The sequence below is a fragment of the Akebia trifoliata genome, chromosome 12, assembly GCF_017979445.1.
Source record: "Akebia trifoliata isolate Shusen 1 chromosome 12, ASM1797944v1, whole genome shotgun sequence".
NCBI classification, from domain to species: Eukaryota; Viridiplantae; Streptophyta; class Magnoliopsida; order Ranunculales; family Lardizabalaceae; genus Akebia; species Akebia trifoliata.
Genome location: NC_141386.1, coordinates 4,607,869 through 4,629,924, shown reverse-complemented (window position 1 = coordinate 4,629,924; position 22,056 = coordinate 4,607,869). Strand labels below are relative to the sequence as shown.

At 34.1% G+C, this 22,056-nt stretch overlaps 1 pseudogene; it reads left to right on the top strand.

The window, feature by feature from the left end:
• The first annotated feature begins 373 nt into the window (after window positions 1-373).
• Window positions 374-2,045, top strand: LOC147388722 (dehydration-responsive element-binding protein 3 pseudogene; annotated as a pseudogene).
• The last annotated feature ends 20,011 nt before the right edge of the window (window positions 2,046-22,056 follow it).

Sequence of the window (22,056 nt, the reverse complement as noted above, 5' to 3'; positions counted from 1 at the left end):
TTGACCTCAATTCACAATTTGCTCACGTGGGAGTTCGCACACAATCATAGATGGTTTTCACTTGTGCACACAGCTCCACATCAGCAAAGTGTCAATTGAGGTCAGTTCAGCCTTATTCTAAATTTATATTGAAACCCATATTTAGTAAATTTATGTGCAAAACCCATTTTAGCAAATTTGGGACACTTGTAAGATTTAAGAAGGGCAAAGTAGTCATTATAGGGGAAGTTGGGTGACGGTGAGGTGATCTAAGATAAGATGAGCGAGGGATAAATGAATAGTGAAGCATAGGAGAAGGTGAAAGTAAGAAAGAGGGGAAGAAATTTAATGAGGGTTGTGGGTAATGTGGAAGGGTAGGGGGACCCTAGCCTTACAACTGACCCTATAAGGGGTACCCATCTTTTCTCTGTGGGCCCTACTAGCTTACCCCCCAACACCTCTCTCTCAAGTATTGTGTGTGTCACTGCAAGTGATAGGGAAAGGGTAGGACAAAAGAGGGTCCTTTGAAGGTGTTGTAGTGGTGCACGTACACCTCTCCTCTTCTCTACTAAAACCCCTCTCACTCTCTGTCTCAACCTCATCTCTCTCTCTCTCTCTCTCTCTCTCTCTCTCTCTCAAATTATCTCTGAATCTTCAAGACTTCTTTCTTAATCATTTCTTGCACCTTCTTTAGGCAAATGGGTACCTCTTCTTGTCCTTCTATTACTTCTTTCTTTCTCCCTTGATTCTAAATTAAGAACCCTTCTTGGGTCTCTCTCTCTCTCTCTTCCTCTCTCCCTGCGCATTACCCCGTTTTAAGTAGAAACAGAGAAGGTAGAAAGAATTGAGAAAATTTTCCATAAATTGTGACTAAACTAAGAAATTAGTCTCTGGGTTTTGTTTTCCTTGAAGAATTACAATCTGGGTCGCCATTAATAATGGCAGAACCACCAAATTCAGAACCAGAGAGCAGTTCCAACTCTGTGTCATCATCTCCAACTTCATCTGGGTTATCTCAATTTCGTCAAAACTCAGTTTCAAATCCAACAAAACAACCCAAATCACAAAACCCAGAAACCAAAACAACCAAAAGAATCAGAGATTCCACCAAACACTTAGCTTACAGAGGTGTCCGTATGAGAAATTGGGGTAAATGGGTTTCTGAAATTCGTGAGCCCCGCAAGAAATCAAGGATCTGGCTCGGTACATTTCCAACACCTGAAATGGCTGCAAGAGCCCACGATGTTGCAGCCATGAGCATCAAAGGTAACTCAGCGATTCTCAATTTTCCAGAACTCGCCGAGTCTCTACCTCGTCCTGCCTCGCTATCTCCACGTGACATACAAGCTGCAGCAGCCAAAGCTGCAACCATGGAGAATTTAAAGTCATTGTCTTTGGGTTCGACGTCCTTTGATGTATCGATGACCACAACAGAAGAAGAATTAAGCGAGATTATTGAGTTACCGAGTCTAGGGACGAGTTTTGACTCTCCCGAGTCACATAACGATTTTATATTTGTCGACTCGGTTGAAGGTTGGGTTTATCCCCCACCATGGTCTCAAAGTGAAGATGATTGTGGGTATTTTGCTGATCAATTGGTGGTTCCTGAGACTTCAATTTCTACCAACTTTGCAGGTGGAGGTCTTTTGTGGGATTATTAATTAGTTTTAAATAAATTTGCGTGTTTTTTTTTTTTAATTTTTTTTTTTTTTTTAAATTTTAGCCCTTTTTAAAATTTTATTTGAGGGGCTAAAAATCTTGTTTTTTAGGTCTCTCTCCTCTTTTAAGCATGTGTGCCTTAGTTCAATGAAGCTAACTGTACAGTGTAAGAAAGGAAAGATCAAAGATGGTAATAAGCTCCTTGGGATGGGTTGGTGTAAAAATATCAAAGCCTCTCTCTCTCTCTCTCTCTCTCTCTCTCTCTCTCTCTCTCTCCATGTTTATTAATCTTTTTGGAGCCTATTATGCTTCCACTTTTCAACAAGCACATTCTCTCAATCAATGTATTTTAGAACTTTCTGTGAACTTATTTCGATTATCAAAATTAAACACTTGGACATATTAAAGCTTTTTTTTCTTTCCTTCTTTTTATTTTTTTATTTTTTTTGTATTAATTTATAGAACTAAGAGGACCATAGCTTTGATTTCAAGACTATATAATATATAAATGTGTTAAAAAAAAAAAATTTCATAATGGGTTTCAGTTTTCTAGAAAATTCATCAAATTCAAATGATGAATTTGGAAGGCAATTCTAGGTTCTTCTAATAATTACTGATAGTCTTTCAAGGGCTCACACTCTCTCAGCTGCATTAAATGTGGACAGCTTTGAAGATTTAAAGGGTAATTTGGGCATTTAATTGTGGCCCATATTGAGATGTTGGATGATCTCATGATATTTTGAGTATTTGTCTCATACTGAATAATTGAGGTGGACTTATGGTGAGAATTTGATTAATAAATAACTTATAGTAAAATAGTAAAAAATGTAAAACTCGAAAGAATCATAAACTTCTGAGGTTCATGGGCCCACAACTTCAGGAGAAATCGTTGGATTGTGATTCATCGATATGCGTGTCAGTTATGGACTTATTGTCTACCCTATGATGGCTGAATGCCTCAAAACCCAAAACCTAGAAATGGCGAATTGTGAAAGAGACGTGTTATTATTCATGGTAACAGTATCCACCTTAGTTGTCGAGTCCGATTTTGATTGGAGAAAACCCCTTCTTAACAATTTACATGACAAGAGGTCCCTTTTTGTTTTCAAACTAATAACATACCCCTCCAATCTTTTATTGAATATTTAAGTTAACTCACTATTAGGGTTTAAAACAGCTTAGATATGAATATGTCCATACCTGAATTTTGTATTCGGATCTAGATTCAGATCCCACTAGTTAAAATCATATTCAAATCATTTTATTTTTATTAAAGTAATATATTCCTATCCGATCTGATCAAATTAATTAATTCGGGTCAAATAATTTCAAATCGTCTTAAGATCATTTCAAGAAAAATCATTAAAGATGTCACTTGAATTCAAGACCTTTTTATTATAATATAATAATTTTAGATATGGATTAAGATTTTTTTTTATTTATTTATAAGAATCGGATTCTCTAAGGTTATAAATTGACCTCAATCTGATCTAAAGCTAATTGAGAAAAAAAATCAAGGATTTTTAGGACATTTTTCTTTTGTATATAAGAGAAGACTAAGGTCAATAAACATGTCATTAGTTTGAAACATGGGAATATCGAAAATTTATATTTTTTTTCATAAACCTATGTTTCTTGGCTCACTCGGTTCGATTTTGAATTTGTTGTTTGTGATTAGACGCTAATAAACGAGCTTGGTTGGTAGAGAATGTTTTAGTTATTTATATTAAACTCATAGAAGAAAAGTCAGATTAATAGGACATATCTTTATTTTGAAAACAAGGGTACCGTTACTATTAACCAAATCTTCGTATTTCAAAAATAAAGGTTATCTTTAGCATTGACCAAATTGTGGGGCTATCTTTAAAATTTACCAAAACAAAAGGATTAGCCAGGTTCACTATTTTTTTACCAACCATTACGAATCGAACCTCAAACTGGTTCGTTGTTTGGTATTATATCAACGAACCCGGTAACACAACAATAAATAAACAAGGGTTACTATTCAATTTTATTTTATATCCGATTCTTTTTTTTTTTTTTTTAGGGATTTGATCATAGAATATTTCACTTCTAAGAGCACAAAACTTCTTTTTTGTTTCTCTTGATGAAGTAAGAAATTTTTTCATTTTTTTTACTACCAATGCTCACAAAATTCAGGATCTACCAATCACATGAAGCATTATGTATTGAATGGTATCTCTAATTTACAAAATTACCCTCGTTAGGCTTGATGTGATTTGGTATAAAGAATCTTTTAGCACTATGTGAAGAAATTCCATGAGCAAAAAAATCACCCATGACCCAAAATATGCCATGGGAAAAGTAAAAAGGAATGAGCCAATATTTTGGGGGCTCTAAATTGGTGACATCTGATGTGGAAAGAAGAACCCCCACCCCCCCTTTATTTTCAAAATGATGACATAGCCCCTTGACAATGGTAATTTTTGAATGAGTAATGAAATATGCTAAAACTTCTTGATTTCCCCCATAGAAACCCATGGTCTTCAATTAATAGGGTAAGACTTTTGTATCTTCAATCATTAATTTTTATATGAAATGCACCAATGGAAGCACACATGCGGAGGAATCTAGAAAATTTATATAATCCAAAAGAGATGAGACATTTTCTAGAAAAGATCTAGAAACATAATAAATGTTTAGATAATGTTTGTTTTCTTAAAGTAGTAACTCAATATTTTATTTATTTATTTATGTTTATAGTTTTCTTCACTTAGTTGAGCCCCCCTTTTAACTCTTTTAATTTAGTTTCGTATTAATCTTCCCTTTAATTACATTGACTGAAAAAGATTATTAATTTTTTAAACTCTCTAATGGAGTAAGCCATCAATTTAATTAATTAGTTATTAATTATATATGTCTCTCAGACATATGTAGAGAGAGAGAGAGAGAGAGAGAGAGAGGTACATAGTTCTAACCTTATATGTGGTTCTCTACCTCAAGTTATATTTTGATAGATCTCGAGATATGTACCACCTTATAACATATCATCCAATTTTTTATATATATATATATATTATAGGTATACAAATCTCGAAATACCATGTGTTCAACCAACATTAAGTGCATATTTATTACCCGTAAAGATTTAAGATTCTCGATTGAAAATATGGTCAAAAAGATAAAAAAAAAATACCAAAGAGTTTAAACAACAATATTTTCTTCTTTTTTTAAAACAAATGGGGGGGGGGGGGGTGTTGAAGACAATGTCAAGAGTAAGGGAGGAGCCAAGATTTTGCCCACAAGAGTAGAAATTTTTTTGTGGGGACAACAAAGAGTGGAAAAAAAATTTGTACTGGCAATAGTGGTAAATTTTTTATCTGTCGCTAAAATCTATTGCAGTAGCTCATTAATTCCTAGGCTTTGAGAATTCTCGTGGGGGCAAGTTCCCCCACTCTAAATCTGCCCCTGAGGTCATCAATTTGAAAACAAAGAAAGGTATCTCAAATAAATCGTGAATATGATAATGCTCTTTTTTTTGGTATGCCCCTTATATGCTCTTTCACAGAATCGTACAAAACCATAAATATCTGTCCTTGTGTATCTCGAAGCAATGGATCTATGATTCTATGAAGGGAGAGTACAAAGGCTGTGCCAAAAAACACATTATATTATCATGATTCATCTCAAATATTCATCGAAACAAAGAGGTGTATGTCAAAGAATTCTAATTTCCTTTTCAATTTTTTAGAATTTTCAAGTTACATTAATTTCATCATAACCCTGGTTAAATTTGTTTCAAATAACTTTTTCAAAAGTTTATCACATGTTGGATTCTTTGTACAATTTTCTTGAGTATATGATTTGATGTAGGCATCATTCAATTATTTTAGTACTATTGATATATGTTTGCCTATCTACCAAAAATCATCTTCATTATTAATTTTTAATCATTGATTTGATACCATAATAATCTTCATTGAAGGTATTTTGATCCTTTTCTATTAGTCTCTCACAAAAGACTGCAGTCAAGGTGGATATGTCAAATATTCCCCTTATGTTTACCTAACACACAATTAATTAATGTAATAAATATCTTTGGGGTTTCCTTTTGGAATCTTTATTTATTTATTTATTTATTTTTAACTATGAGCACTTCTTATGGAAGTAAGTGAATGACAGAGAAATACTTAATTAAATATATTAAAATGAAATATCATATACTGACGATAACGTTATAACATTAGGTTGTCAGTTACAACCGTCACATGGGGATAATTCCCTCCTAATTCGTTGTATGTTTTACAAGAATTTATTATTTATTGATTTTTTAATGAATGTTTTTAGATCATAATTTTTATTAATTTTTTAATCAAATATGATTTTATGGAGGAATTTTTCGACCTTGACACATCTCGAGATGTGTGTCACAAGCATTCATTTCTTGATTTTCATCTTGCCCACCTCCAACTCTTTGATCTCGTCTGAACTTAAAGTGTAGACGAAAGAAATCCTTCATGTTCACACTTTGAATGTACGTGAAGAAAATGTTCATGTACGTGCTTTAGACATGGATATAAACCCGTTAAATCATATCTTGCTTTAAGTACAAAAACAGGGCAATCTCCTTGGTAATTGTTTTTTTTTTTTTTTTGGCATTTCTCCTTGATTTCTCTGTCTTGTACTTATTTCATATCTTTACTTTTACCTTTTCATTTACTAAGATATTTAGGGTATGTTTGATTGAACATGGAAAATAGGGTGAAAAATGACATTTTTCATGTTTTTTATTATATTTTTTCATGGAAATTGATTTTTCACTCCAATCAAAAAGTTTATAAAAACTTAGATTTTACTTTTCCACCCATATAGGTGGGAAAGTGAAATCAACCCATATTTTTTATCCCTAAAATATCATCTTCTTTTTTTCCACTCATATCTTATTCTTCCTTACTACCACTACTACCACCATAACCACCATCACACTAATCTCACCATCACCGTCATCACCATCTCTAACCACCTTCTCTCTCTGTCTTCAATCTAACCCTTACAAACAAAAAATTGAAGATCTAGTTTGTGTTAAAGGGACATCTATATGATCCGATCGATTGCTTAATGCCTGCAGTAGCAACAGAACCGAGGAAAGTATATAGAAAAGACAATTATTTTTTATTATATTAGTATTAGTTAGTGATCCCGACTCGGTGAGTCTTTTTTATCGTGATAAACTATTGGTACCAGTCTTACATTTTTTTTTTTCCGTGGATCAAGTAGAAAATGGAGCTTCACGAGAAGATGATTGTACCATGAGAGAAGGAAGGACAAAGAGGCCAACCTGATGCCAATAAAAAATAACCCATCCAATGGTATTTAACATCTAGAAAACTGCCAAATAAAATGCGTCCCAAGCCGAAATATCACAAGTACCGCCTCATCCCGAACCGTCACAAGGAAAACTATAACCAAAACCCTTCTTATTTGGCATTAACTTGAAACTGTGTGCATCTAAAGCACTTTTTACTAAGATCAATGTAGTTGTATGTAAATCTAGAGTAATAGCATGATGAACTAAGAGGTCTCCAGGGCCTACTTAAAATTATCTATTTAAAGATATTTAAAAGGGTATTTAAGGTTATTTGATCACATTTTAGTAAAATTGATAGTAAATGCTTAAATAAATTTAACAATATTTTATAAAGAATATCAATCACATATATAGGAGTAGTAGAGTAAGATCATCCTAATTACTATGACAGCCCGAAAGACTTGACCTGATTTACACCCCTAGATTTGATGCTTCTATATCTTAACCTAATGATTAGGAAATAGTGTGGTGTGTTATAAAGGTTATCCCTAAAAGATGGAGTAAGATTGTATATCAAAGGAAAGTGCATCCAAAAAAATAAGTGATGATGAGAAAGTGACAACAAGCGATTCCTTCCACTTCTTAAGATGCAAAACATGCATTAGTTTGTTGTGCTTGGAAGGAAAAGGGGGTGGTTAGGCCTCAGAAATCTCGTTAAGTCATGATGTGGGACATAGATATTGTTGAAAAATGAAATGGATGCACGAAAAATAAGAGAATTAGAATAATAAAAAATTGCTTTGACGCAAATAATATTCTACGTTTTCTTATAGATAACAGACGCCCCCAGTCCAATTGAAATCAAAGATGTAATTGCCTTTCTAATAGACTTATCTTCAGGATACAATATAGTGTAATTTAGTCATAAACTGTTTATTCACTCAATGTTTGTATTAACTTTGAAAGAACCTGTCACACTAGATTTCTGACACACGAATGCTTCTTTTAAAGTAAAAAAGATTTTAAGGAAGAGAAGAAAATTAAGAATAGAGATATTCAAATTGTTATGATATATTTCTTAACAAAATTGAGCTCGTTTGATGCCACATTCTTTGAGCTCCCGCTATAAATAACTAGCTTCGCTCACTTCTTGGTGTCACCCATAAAGTCACATCTATTTAAAAATGAACATAATAACCCCAATAGGGTATGGAATCCATTGGAAGTATCCATCAAGTGAAAAATCCATTGGAATGACCGTTGGGAGGTGCCCTTTACATGCCTTATGGGTCCATTCGGCACCCTCCAGGCTAATTTGGAGCCTATCCAAAAGTTTAGATGAACTCATCTCTCTTTATTTTTTTTAATTTTATATTATATAATATATAAAAAATATTGTTTTTTCTCATATAGCTAAGTAACAATTAGCGGCTCATAAAGAGAGAGAGTCTTGGATTGATGAAAGATGAGAGAAGAGATTCTTATTTGTAGGTTTCAAATTTCCTAGAAGTGATTTACAAAACAATGTGGGATTTAAATTTTTTTTTTTTTTTATAGAATAGAGTCTGAAACAAATTTTCTCATTAAAAACAAACTCCAATCCATATGAAAAGATAACAACCAATATGATTGTTTTATTCCACATCACCTATTTTTCACTTTAACAAAAAACATAACAAAAATCTGGTACAAATTGCCATTTAAAATAAATTATTTGAATCCACAATAGTAACAGGTATTGGGATAATGTGTTGTGTTGCTCCAAAAGCCTATTGTTGCTAAGTCAAGGTGCTATAATTATCTAGGGATAAAATCACATTTTATTCTCACATTTATAGAAAAAAATTCTTTACCTAATACATTTTTCCACTTTATCTCCAAAACCCTAATTAACCATTACACTACTTAAAGGATTATTTGTTGTCAGCATTTCAACAAGTATACATGCCTTTACTTTCTCAACTTGTCTTGCCCACCATGTTTTATGACATTGTTCCTTCAAATAATTGAGTAAGACTGTCATGAGCTACAAATGAAAACTTTCCATTGATTCTTCTTTATTTATCTCCATATACACATCAATCCAAAAAATCTCACAAAAAAGTCTAGAACCCTTTACCCATCTCTCTTTATGGAACTCGGTTTCTCCATCTCTACTGTAGAGATATTTTGTACAAGAAACCAAATCTCCTTGACCCCATTTCATAGCTGTGAGTGCTCTCAAAGAAAAATATTTCCATCTTTTTCTTATCCTTTTTGTCTTTATTACTATTAAATATTTTTTTTTATTGATCATTATTTTGTGTTTATTCTTTAAATAATCCAAGTGATCATCACAACAAGTAATGAACAGTAACTAGGTCGGCAAATAATATGTTTCTATAAAATATGGTTGGAACTTTAGAGACCTAAAACCTATAAATAAAATATAATTTACATTTTGTTTTGTTTAGGAGCTCTTTATCTACCAAAGATATTTTTAGTCTATCTTTGTAATATTTTATTTGAAAATAATTTTTTAACATCTAAGTGGATAAAATTAAGAGAGTTACTATTGTCACACCGACTTTTACTAATGCTACACCAATTCCTATATAAATCATGCAACGAATTGCACACAGTTGGTGCGATGTTAGTAAAAATTGGTGTGGCAATAGCAACTCTCTAAATTAAAAAGGTGATCTTGATGTTTAGAATTGGTAATTTTGTATGAAAATATTTGGATTTATGGATGAGCAGAGGGAGAAGCTTTCTGTTTCTTTCTCTAATTGGGGAAGAATAAGTAGAGGTAGACTGACTGCATCCACATGTTTTAAATATTTTCAATGGATTTTAGGGATTTGAAGTGAATAGATATTTTGTTTTGCTCTAGAGAGAGAATGGTGTGTCATGATGAATATTTATTTTTGCAAAATGTCAGCTATTAAATAAGTTGGCGTGGTAATAAAATTTTTCTTCAAGTTATGTTTTAAAACACCCGAAAAACTCTCTTATTCTTAATCGAGTTGGGTCAACCCTGTGACTTAAACATCAATGAAACATGAATAAAATGATTAATGATTAATTATATAAAACTACATCATTGACATGGGTTTAAGATTTATACTTTGGATAAGTACCTTCAAGCTTGATGTCATTAGGATACGTAAAAATATTAATGGTTGGTTATTAAATGGGATTTTTATTAGATTAAAGGTCGTGATATTCTGATTACCCCACATGGCAAACTCAATCGACTATCCTGATGTGACAAATTTAGGAATTGTAGATCTACCTCCTTGAGATAGACGATTGCACTTCCCCATAAAAAGTATATCCCGAGAAGCATAGATCTACGGGTCCCGAACTTATCATGTCAAATAGTCCATTGAGTATGCCATGTGGGGTAGGCAAATTATCACCACTCTTATCAAAATCAATAACCTCAATCTTAACCCTAAGTTATTAAATGTTGACTGTTGGTATCACATCTCATCTCATCTCGCTCCTCATCAATACTGAGTTGACTTGTGAGCAACATCACATCTCCCATGATCGAAATTGTTTATATCATATTAAAATTATCTATTAGTATATATTTACGTATGAAAAATTTAATTTTTTTTCCTTACTAGCTAGCTATAAAGTGGATTAGTAGATGCTTAGGCACAAAAACTTATAACAAAAAGACCCAGAGTTGACTACTAACCATCTCACCCTATTTACACAACTAGAACGAGTTGACTCACCCGAGTCATCTCAGTCCAGACGAGTTTTAAAAGCATACTTTCAAGTTCATCCAGTATACCACGCGTGCGATTTCGCTGAAAGGTTGGCCTTAAATTTACGTTGAGGGAACATCATGTGACACGTAAGTGTGCGTGCACATTACGCATATTAGCTACTTTTAATTACTGTAGTTTTTTTTTTTTTTTTTTCTTGCATTTAAGCACTAAACAGGTGGGCCCAAGCCCTCGGAAGTGGAATATTTTGCTTTGCTTCATGTTCACTTTAAATACAAATTGCAAGTATTGATCACATGGTTAATTAATCTACTCAAAGTCATGAGTTTATTTAAATGAAACACAATAAAATAGATTATCAAATTATTACTATTATTAGAATAAAAAATTATGTTATTTTATTTTGTAATAATTGCTCAAGTATTCAAAATAATTAAGTCAAAACCAATCAACTAAACCATTCTTTTTGAATTCCTTTTTTTTATGATAATAATATGATTAAGCTTCATGCAGTCGTCTCCATCGATTCGTTGATGCTTTGGCCACACTATTTACAATAATCCATATTTTGTAAGTGAAAGTCAGAACGATTGTCATATAGTCCGGGCATCGTTGTGACTAGATACTCAAGTAGCAAATTATCGTAAACGGACATCAAGAAAATAATAGAGGGTCGACCTCAAATTAAGTTATAAATATATTGCTATATGTCAACCTACAATCAAAGTTGTAGGTCCAATAATTAGGATAAGGTGTAGACCATGAAGATGATGATTCTTAAGATATTTATTATTAATTGAATTGAATTGAATTGAATTTGGTGTAACAAATGGTAAGGGGTTTTTTATTCAAAATTAGTGGAACCAAGTGATTATTGTTTCTTAATGGTATTGTATAATAATGGTTAGGTTTGAATGAAATAAATACAAGGGAGATCAAGGGAAGGAGTGTGGCCAATGTTAACTCTACACTGCATCCACATGTTCCAAGTGACCATGCAATATTTTATGTGATTTTAAAAGATTTCTATAATTTTGGCAGTTGATGCATACCCTGGCAAGGTGGTTGAGTGATATGATAGAACCTGGTGAACCCCAATTGTATTTGTCTTGATTCTCTCTATACTTTTACTCTTGAGGACATGTCTTTTATTGCTATAGCTGTATAGGAATGTGTGGGTCCCTTTTGTGAAATGGACACTTAGTTGATAGTGATTGGTCATAGTTAGAATGGTGGGTTGGAGGAATTGTTAAGTGTTGTGACCACTCTAGCTAGTGAGAAGAGAATGAAGGATAACCACAAGCATGATTTTAAAACTCGATTTCTAATCTCGTCCATGTCAGATATCGAGTCATCTCGAATGAGTTTTTCGATATATTTGAGATGTTTTATTTTAAAATTTGAAAAATGAACGTGAGTACTTAAATCTCATTCAAAAAATTGACTTGTCTATCCTAATATCAAAGATTAGTTGAACAATACATGTCATTCTCGCATGAGTTTTGAAACTATGACTACAAGTGCACCCATTTTAAAGTCTAACTTTAAAACATGTAAATAATTTCTTTCCCTAAGAAGATATATGAGCACCACGTAAACCCTATAAGAGCCTCATATAAACCTATAGCTCAGTTGCTTTGACATACTGCAAAGCAACTTTAGGTCCAGCTAGCTTACCCATAATATACACATACTAAAAATATCTTGTAAGAATAGTAACTTATGATGTACTTGCAATTAACAAAGTGTTCAATGATGTATCAAATCATTATATTTACAATTTAGTATTAGTTAGATCATTTAGTTACACCAATTATAATATTATGCCCAACAGCTGTATTGTCATTGATTTATAACATTTTCCAATTCAATAGAATCTCATGGGTCAGTAAATAACTACATCATCATTATAATTTTATCAAATCCATATAAAATTCTTCATTTTATTGTTTTCATATTGACCAAAGCATCTAAAACATCTTCATATTGTGTTCCACTGACAATCTTAGGATGATAAAATGCTGACAAATTTTTTGTCCTATGTGATTTAAAAGTTTCGGATTAAGCTGATTTTTTGTGAGGATAATCTCTATGACAAGAAGATTATCCTCACCAAAAGTCAATCCAATCTGAAACTTCTAACCCCAGCAAAAATATTTTAGAATTGTGAACCATTTATTTTTTACAGAATATTGGTAAATTACTTTTGATGGACTTAAAAGTTTCATATTCAACTGATTTTTTGTGAGGATGATCTCCTCACCATAGAGATTATCCGCACAAAAAATCAGTTCAATCCAAAAAATTTAAACCACATAAGACAAAAAAATTGTCAGCGTTTTGTCATCCTAAGATTGTCAGCCGAACGCTAACAATTTTAGGGAGCCAATTTTGTCCTATGTAGCCTAAAAGGTTCAGATTGGGCTGATTTTTTTGTGAGGATGATCTCCTCATTACAAAAATTATCCTCAGAATAAATTAGCTCAATCAAAAAGTTATATGCCACATAGGACAAAAAGCAACTTTATGGCGACTTGATTTGTAACTAAATCAATCAAGGTTTAGAGTTTTTGTTATTCATGAAAGTTCTTCGAATCTATAAAACCCTAATCTGGTCTCTATAAATAGAAATTAGACCAGAGTAAAAAATATCTCATCTCCTCTAGGATCATCTCTATCTATATCTCTTATATTTTTCAATTTTAGGGTTTTAGTTTTTTACTTTCAGTTCAAACTTTGTAATCGGAAGGAGATACCGTCAATTTCAAATCAAAATCAATAAAAGAAGACTGTTTCTCCCTTCTTTCATCTCTAAAATTATATTTTCTTTTTTAATCTCTGATTTTACTGTTATTGCAATTATTTGAGGCTAGATTTTCATTAAAGAGGTCGATGAAGCTATGAGCAAGATTATCTTGATCAGTTTGTTTGTATTTGCATTTGTTTCTCAATGTTTACATGTGATGATGTTTTATTAGTTAATCATAATCTAATTTAGGATTTCCTTAGTTTTGATGATTTATACTTTATTTAGTTCAAGATAAATCATGTTTTATTAAGAATAATCATAGGCAGCTTTTTATGATTTTGTTTCTCTAAATATTAATCACTAACTTTAGATTTATATTTGTACTTAAAAAGGGACCAATCTTCCGATCCAACAACATTAGATTTGTTTGTTGGACTGAGATAAAAATCAAATACTCGGATGAGATAGATGGTTCTTGATGCATTCAACCAATCTAAATATTTTTACATTGTGATTTTTATTTTTCCTATTCTTACTGTTTTTTATTTATTAATCGTTTCACATTAGTTTTAAATCGGTTACCTAATCTCTAATGTTGTAAATTAAAAATCGTTGGATCAACGTTGTCTATGTGACGACCTTTGCTTGCCAAGGTTTTCGTATTTATTTTTATTTTATTCTGCATGTTAATTTATGACAATCGTAAATCCCAACCATTAGATATTGTGTTTAAACAGTTAGGATCATGTGTTTTTTCATGGCTCACTCTTCATGGGGATTTACATATATGGGGACGGTTCATGGGACAACAATGGCAACAACAACTATGACAACGATTTTTTGAAAGTCACTTTTGATGGGGTTAGAAGTTTCGAAATGGGTTGATGCTTTGTGAGGATGATCATATGGTGAGTAGATCATCCTCACCAAAAATCAGCCCATTTCAAAATGGCTAACCCCAATTTACAAGTGGAAGAATCGTAGATCATTTATTTTTTTTGTAAACCACTTTTGATAGGGTTAGCAGCTTCGGAATGAGCTGATTTTTGGTGAGGATGATCTCTATAGTGAGGAGATCATCATACCAAAAGTCAGTCCATTTCGAAACTTCTAATATATATATATGTATATAAGGTCCCGTTCAACAACAAACATTTTGGCAAAACATTTTTCAAAACATGGGTTAGAAGTTTTGGAATGAGCTGATTTTTGGTGAAGATGATCTTTACGGTGAGGAGATCATCCTCACCAAAAATCAGCCCATTCCAAAATTTCTAGCCCCATGTTTACAAGTTGAACAATCGTGGACCGTTCATTTTTTGTAAACCATTTTTGATGGCGTTAGAAGTTTTGGAATGGGCTGATTTTTGGTGATGATGATCTTGTCATCGTAGAGATCATCCTCACCAAAAATCAGCCCATTCCAAAACCTCTAACCCATGTTTTGAAAAATGTTTTGCCAAAATGTTTGTTGCTGAACATTTCCCATATATATATATATATATGTTCAACACCCTACCATTTACCCAACAATTTGCCTAACATGTTTTGTCCTATATGGGTTAAAAGTTTTGTAATGAGCTGATTTTTGGTGAGGATGTTCTTTATGGTTATAAGATCTTCCTCACCAAAAATCAGCTCATTCTGAAATTTCTAGCCCCATGTTTACAAATTGAAAAATCGTGGACCGTCCATTTTTTGTAAACCATTTTTGATGGGGTTAGAAGTTTTGGAATGGACTGATATTTGGTGAGCATGATCTCCTCACCATAGAGATCATCCTCACCAAAAATCAGCTTATTCCAAAACTTATAACCCATGTAGGACAAAACACGTAGGGTAAAGTATAGGGTAAAGCATAGGGTGTTGAATGTGACTCATATATATATATAGGGGCGGTTCAAGGGACGTTTAAGAAACCTGCCCAAAAACTGATGGGTGTCAATCGTTGGATTTGGGAAAAACAACGGCTTGAATCGAGTGAAACGTCAATTCAAGTCTTTTATAATATTTGTCATTAATTCCAAACACCTCCCTCTTTTTTTATTTTTTAAAAAAAAAAATTATGAACTCTCTCTCTCTTGTCACTATCTCTTCTTTCTATTGATGCAGAAAATGAGTTTACAACACATGCAATCCTCCATTATATGTGATACTCAAGGTTGTTTCAAAGAGTTTGATGGGGTGGGCTCTCTCCCTCCACCACCATCTTCTCTTCCTCCTAATTTTTAGATTTCTAATATGGGTTTTTAGGATTTGAATCCTCCATTGGAGCAACATAAGAAAGGTTGGACCTTTCAGCCCTTTGATGGTAGCAAGAACATGAATGAGAGTGATGGGAAGGAGGACTATTTTGGGAATGAGGCAAATGTGAACAAAGATGGTGAGGGGGAAGAACATGAGATCTTTACAACAGGAAAAGAAGCTGAGAGTGGGCCGTCTAGCAAGTTTTGTCCAAGAGGCCATTGAAAACCAACTGAAGATGCCAAGCTCAAAGAACTTGTGTCCCTATATGGCCCTCCGAACTGGAGCCTAATTGCTGAAAAACTTGAAGGAAGATCAGGTAAATGTCAGTATGTTGCAACATATTGAAAGAAGGAAAAAGATCAGATACATTGTTGTTAATTTTTTGTGAGTCATATTGTTGATTGCAAAACATGGGTTTTAAAAATATCTAATATTACTTGTATATATCTATATATATTTGGAGACGGGGTTGTTCCCAATCCTCTGTTTTGAATTTTGGATCTTGATCATCATAGAATCAATGCTTTGGTTTGATGGGTATTCATGATTTTGCAGGGAAAAGTTGCAAATTAAGATGGTTTCATGACCCTGAATTTTGAAGTATTTAAACTTCATGTCAAGTGAAAGATCTAATCATTCCATTTGATCGATCAAGAGAGAGCTCGAATCACTCGAGAGAGAGACCGAGAGAGCGAGACTTTGAAGCCATCGTTCTCTTATCTGTGATTTTGAGAGAGAGAAGAGACAATGACGAGGGAGAGAGAGAAGAGACAGTGACAAGAGAGAGAGAGTTTATAATTTTTAAAAATAAAAAATAAAAAAAGAGGGAGGTGTTTGGAATTAATTACAAATATTATAAAAGACTTGAATTGACGTTTCACTCAATCTAAACCGTTGTTTTTCCCAAATCCAACGATTGACACCCATCAGTTTTTGAGCAAGTTTCTTAAACGTCTCTCGAACCGCCCCCTATATATATATATATATATATATATATATATGGAAATGTTCAACACCCTAAGCTTTACCCTACACTTTAACAAACGTGTTTTGTCCTACATGGGTTAGAAGTTTTGGAATGGACTGATTTTTTGTGAGGATGATCTCTATGGTCAGCCCATTCCAAAACTTCTAACCGTAAAGATCATCCTCACCAAAAATCAGCCCATTCCAAAACTTCTAACCCATGTAGGACAAAACATGTTGGGCAAATTGTTGGGTAAAGCTTAGGGTGTTGAACATTTCCATATATATATCAGCTCATTCCGAATTTTTTAGCCCCATGTTTACAAGTTGAAAAATTGTGGACCATCCATTTTTTTAAAATCATTTTTTTATGGGGTTAGGAGTTTTGGAATGGGCTGATTTTTTGTGAGGATGATCTCCTCACCATAGAGATCATCCTCACCAAAAATAAGCCTATTCCAAAACTTATAACCCATGTAGGACAAAACATGTTTGTTAAAGAGTAGGGTAAAGCTTAGGGTGGGGAACAGGACCCATATATATATATATGGGAAATGTTCAACACCCTACCATTTACCCAACAATTTGCCCAACATGTTTTGTCCTACATGGGTTAGAAGTTTTAGAATGGGCTGATTTTCGGTGAGGATGATCTCTACGGTTAGAAGATCCTCCTTACCAAAAATCAGCTCATTCTGAAATTTCTAGTCCCATGTTTACAAGTTGAAAAATCGTGAATAGTCCATTTTTTGTAAACCATTTTTGATGGGGATAGAAGTTTTGGAATGGGCTGATTTTTGGTGAGGATGATCTCCTCACCATAAAGATCATCCTCACCAAAAATCAGCTTATTCCAAAACTTCTAACTCATGTAGGACAAAACATGTAGGGTAAAGTATAGGGTAAAACGTAGGGTGTTGAATGGGACCCATATATATATATGGGGCGTTAGAGGGACATAAGTAAAAAAAACAAACATTTTTTAAAGTATGGGTTAGAAGTTTCAGATTGTGCTGATTTTTTGTGAGAATGAACTCTATGATCTTCTAAATCCATCAAAAGTACTTTACAAAAAATCACTTTTGATGGGGTTAGAAGGTTTAGATTGGGCTAATTTCTTGTGAGGATGATCTTCTCATCATAGAGATCATCCTCACAAAAAATCAGCTCAATGCAAGACTTTTAACCCATATTTTGAAAAATGGCAAATGGTCGACGATTCTTCAACTTGTAAACTAGGGTTAGAAGTATCAGAATGAGTTGATTTTGGTGAGGATGATCTCTTCACCATAGAGATCATCCTTACAAACAATCAACCCACTCTGAAACTTCTAATCCTTATTTTGAAAAATGTTTAGGACAACGTTTGACTCTCTTTAGGGCCCCAGAACGATTCCCGCATATATATTGGGTGGCGTTTAGCTCACAATCTTATTCTCACAAAAGTCTTACAATATGTTTGTCCTATATGACTTAAAATTTTTGGATTGGGTTGATTTTTTTAAGGATGATTTCTATAGTGAGGATATCATCCTCACAAAATATCAGTCGAATCTGAAACTTCTAAGTACATCAAAAGTAGTTTTTAGAATTGTGAATCGTCGATATGGCAGTTCAGGCTCCCCTCTACCCCTTGGCTGCCTCAACCAGCCGCACCCTCTGCTCCTTAAACTCGTCCTCTCCCAAGTACACATCAAATCATAGCCGACGTTGCTAAGTACTAGCCTCCGCTTCACTCCCGGATGATGAACTACTCACTAGGGACTCCCCGGACTGGGTCACCTTCTCCAAGGGCAATGCATTAGCAGTCTCGTGCTCGTAATGAGCCCTTAGAGCCAGTCTACCCCCGGCTTCACCAATGAGAGCCACCTTGCTCCCTTGAGTAAGCATCATCTACATGAAAAACTAACCACTTGATAACTACCGCACATCGAAACTAAATAAAACCCAAGTCAACTTGTTAGCAACCAAAAATTGAGACTCTAGACAAATCATTGCCTCTTCCTTAACCAGTTCCACCAAAACCCTACCCAGAACCAACTCCAACCCATAGAGGTTCGTTCAAATCTCCTTGACTCAATTATCACACCATTTTGAACCCGAAAACCAACCTAAAAATCGGATGACCAGTTCTCTCCATGACTATGCCTCACACCCCAAAGCCCACAAATACCTATTCCGTCTCATCCTACTCAAAATAATCAATGAAAACTCACCCTAGCATCATCCAAAACAATCCTCTCGATGGCCAAAACCAATTCAAATACCTAACACCCATTGCAAACCCGACCTAACTATCTCCCCCTAATCACCCAAAGTTCATCCCAGCCTAATCTCATCCACACCCAACAAATCTACCCTAACATTTTGAAATGAGTCCTATGATTTCTAAAGGTGCATGTTCAAATAATGACAAAGTATGTGGATGCGATGAATATTTTCCACAAAAGAATAAAAGCTTACATCATATGGCAAGCAAGAAAATAAAGAAACGATAAAAGTTCTCATGTTCATCATATAGTGTTCAAGACAAGCGGGCATGCGAGACAGGTTTTATAAGAAAAAGAAGAAGAAATGTAAGACTAACCTTTGTTCAAAGCAATTAGAAGAGCCTGAATCCAAGATCACTGCACACCCGCGCGAACCTCACTCAATCAACAATCACTCCGACAACAAAAAGGACAGGAAGAAATGATTAAGAAAATAGAAAAGAAACCAAAACGAAAAGGGCAAAATGAAGCATCTTGCGTGCCCATTGAAACTTAAAATGTGTTGGTCCATTCATCAAGCACAGACAGGAGACAAGTTGCACCGTTCGTTCTATGCGTACGGACTGAATCACATTTCATCAGTCAATTCTCTATAAATAGACCCCAAAAAAAAAAAAATCCAAAAGAAAAAAAGTAACATTTTGCAAAAGCCAAATTCGAATGGTCAAAACTTGTTCAGAAGCTTCTGTTTTAAAATTTCATCAAACTATTACAAATTCGAGACCCCAAACAAGCTCCATGCCATGAGGTTATGAAATTTAAAAAGCTAACCCTGTCAGACCCCGTGCTTGAGTAGCCACTTTTTTTTTTTTTTTTTACATCAAATCCGTCAAACTAACTTGATGTTTTCAAAACTTATTCGAGTAAAGTCCCCAGACCTATACAAATAAGGGTTTCATCTATTCTTTGCATGTAATTTCTGCAAAGAAGGATAGTTGTAGACATCCAAATTTGAATAGGCCCTCAACACAAAGTACCTAAACGACGTGAAAATTGGAATGGGCCTCAGGCCCAAACCTCCGAAAACTTGTCTATTTTTTAAATAAATGGCCTAGGACCCCCTTTTACTTGGCCCGTGGGCTAAAAATTCCTCTATTTTTGTGTCATCATCACATCACCTCTCAATCCAACCCAATCCTATATATACCTTAACCTAACCAAATACAACCAAACCCTTAAGCCCGTTATCCCTAAACCATCTCACCTCTCAACTCAATCCAAAAACTAAGCTCAAATCTCAACTCAAGCTCAATGATCACAACCAACTACCAATGATCATCACAATGAGACACATGTTATCACATCAACCCACCTCTCTAATTCATCTACCAATCCCATCACCTTTCTCTAAAAAACCTACCTACCCATTTCTCAACCCACACTTATGTCATAACCTACTCATATCATTCCCTCCAAATCTCTCATCACGAGCCACCCCTACACCCCTCTCTCTAGTCAACTCACTTAACACATATACCTTCACACCTCTTTGACACATATCACAATTTCCTCCACCCTAAAAAAAATTGACTACCACCCTCTTACACCTTCATTCTTCTAACTAAAATTCACTCCATTCAACTCACCTAACACCCAACCTAAATGGTTTGCAAAATCCAACCCATTTAGATCACAAGTAACCCATTTATACCTTCTTTTACAAATACCCTTACACTAGCCTTAATTTACACACAAGTCGTTCACAAACCTTATACCATTCTACCCTATTTCACTTCTTATTTTACCCGTAAAAGCCATCCCTAAAGTCGTATAAACCCCCCATTCTCACCACAATTCATTCCAAGACTTGAACTTCCTACCAAGTCTCAATATTCTCTCAACTCTTCCCCTCTCTCATAACTCCTTTACTCATATCCATCAACTATAAACTTCTACTTTATAAGTACATCAATACTAAACTCAAAGAAGGTAACCACTTGAAGGTCAAAAAAAACTTTAAAGAGGAAGATGAACAAGGTAGGAGGTGGACAATAAAAAGAAAAAAAACCCTTTTCTACCCTCTATATTTCCCTTCTTTTACTTCTTTCCCCTTATTTTTTTAGGTTAGCGTTAAGATGTAATGCCAACCCTCATCTACTTCTGGTAGATTAGGCTTCGGCTCGGTAGAAAAGGTAAAGGTTGAAAAATCTTTTCAAAATATTTTATCAAAAATCCCTACACTAGTCCACATATTAGAAAATGTTTGAGACATAAGGCCTTGGTCTTTTTCCTTATTGAAATGGTCCCTTGATCGAAAAGTCTACATTTTTTATGATTATCCAAAGGTATGGACCGTAATAGGACCCCTTCTTCAATAAGGAAGTCCTCAATGGTTAAAATTGTAATAAAAGTCCCTAGCACTAGAGGGCACAAACCAGTTTTCCACATTATTTACTTTTCAAAATCGATCAAATTTGACTTATCACCTATGGAGGAGGGAATAGAGTACTTAACACCGTCCCTATTCCCTAATATGGACCCTTTTATCTAGATCTTAAGTGAACCAATGACCATTATTTATACGAGAGTCACTATTAAAATGATTTTTATAAAATCACTTTCTGGGTGCCCATTCACACCCTTTTCTAAAAAGGAATGGTAGCGACTTCATATTCAAGTAGCCAAGGTACCTTTTCGATTGAACTTATTTTTTAGGGTCATTCTTTGGATTTTTCAAAAGAGTGAGCCTCCAATGAGCATGGAGAATTAATCCAATAATAAGGATTCTTTTGGGGTATTAGAACTTATGAGAGGCCACTACGTGTCCTTTTTTGGGGAAAATCGTAATACTGTGGACTTTTAGAGTTGACATGGGCCTAGAGTGGGCTTAACATTGAGTTTAAGTTATGGATTAAAGATGACTTAGATTTGGACTTTTGGCCTAGGCTTGAATGTAATCTTGGATTAGGATATGAAATGGTTTTATAATAGATTGATGATTAGAATAGGCCAAGCTTTTGGAATTAAATTAAGGTGAGGCACATGAGTAATAGATTGGTTTATAGTAAGTCGGTTTAGGTTAGGAAGTTCGTTAGAAATAATGTTTGGGTATGTTAAACACTATGAAATGATGTATGTATGCAGGAGTGTATGAGTACAAGATACACTATTAGACAGATTAGGTCAGTCAATGATTCAGTCGATTGTCGGGTGGATCCTTCTTGTTTCTATTTCTCCATCTATTTTTTCCTCACT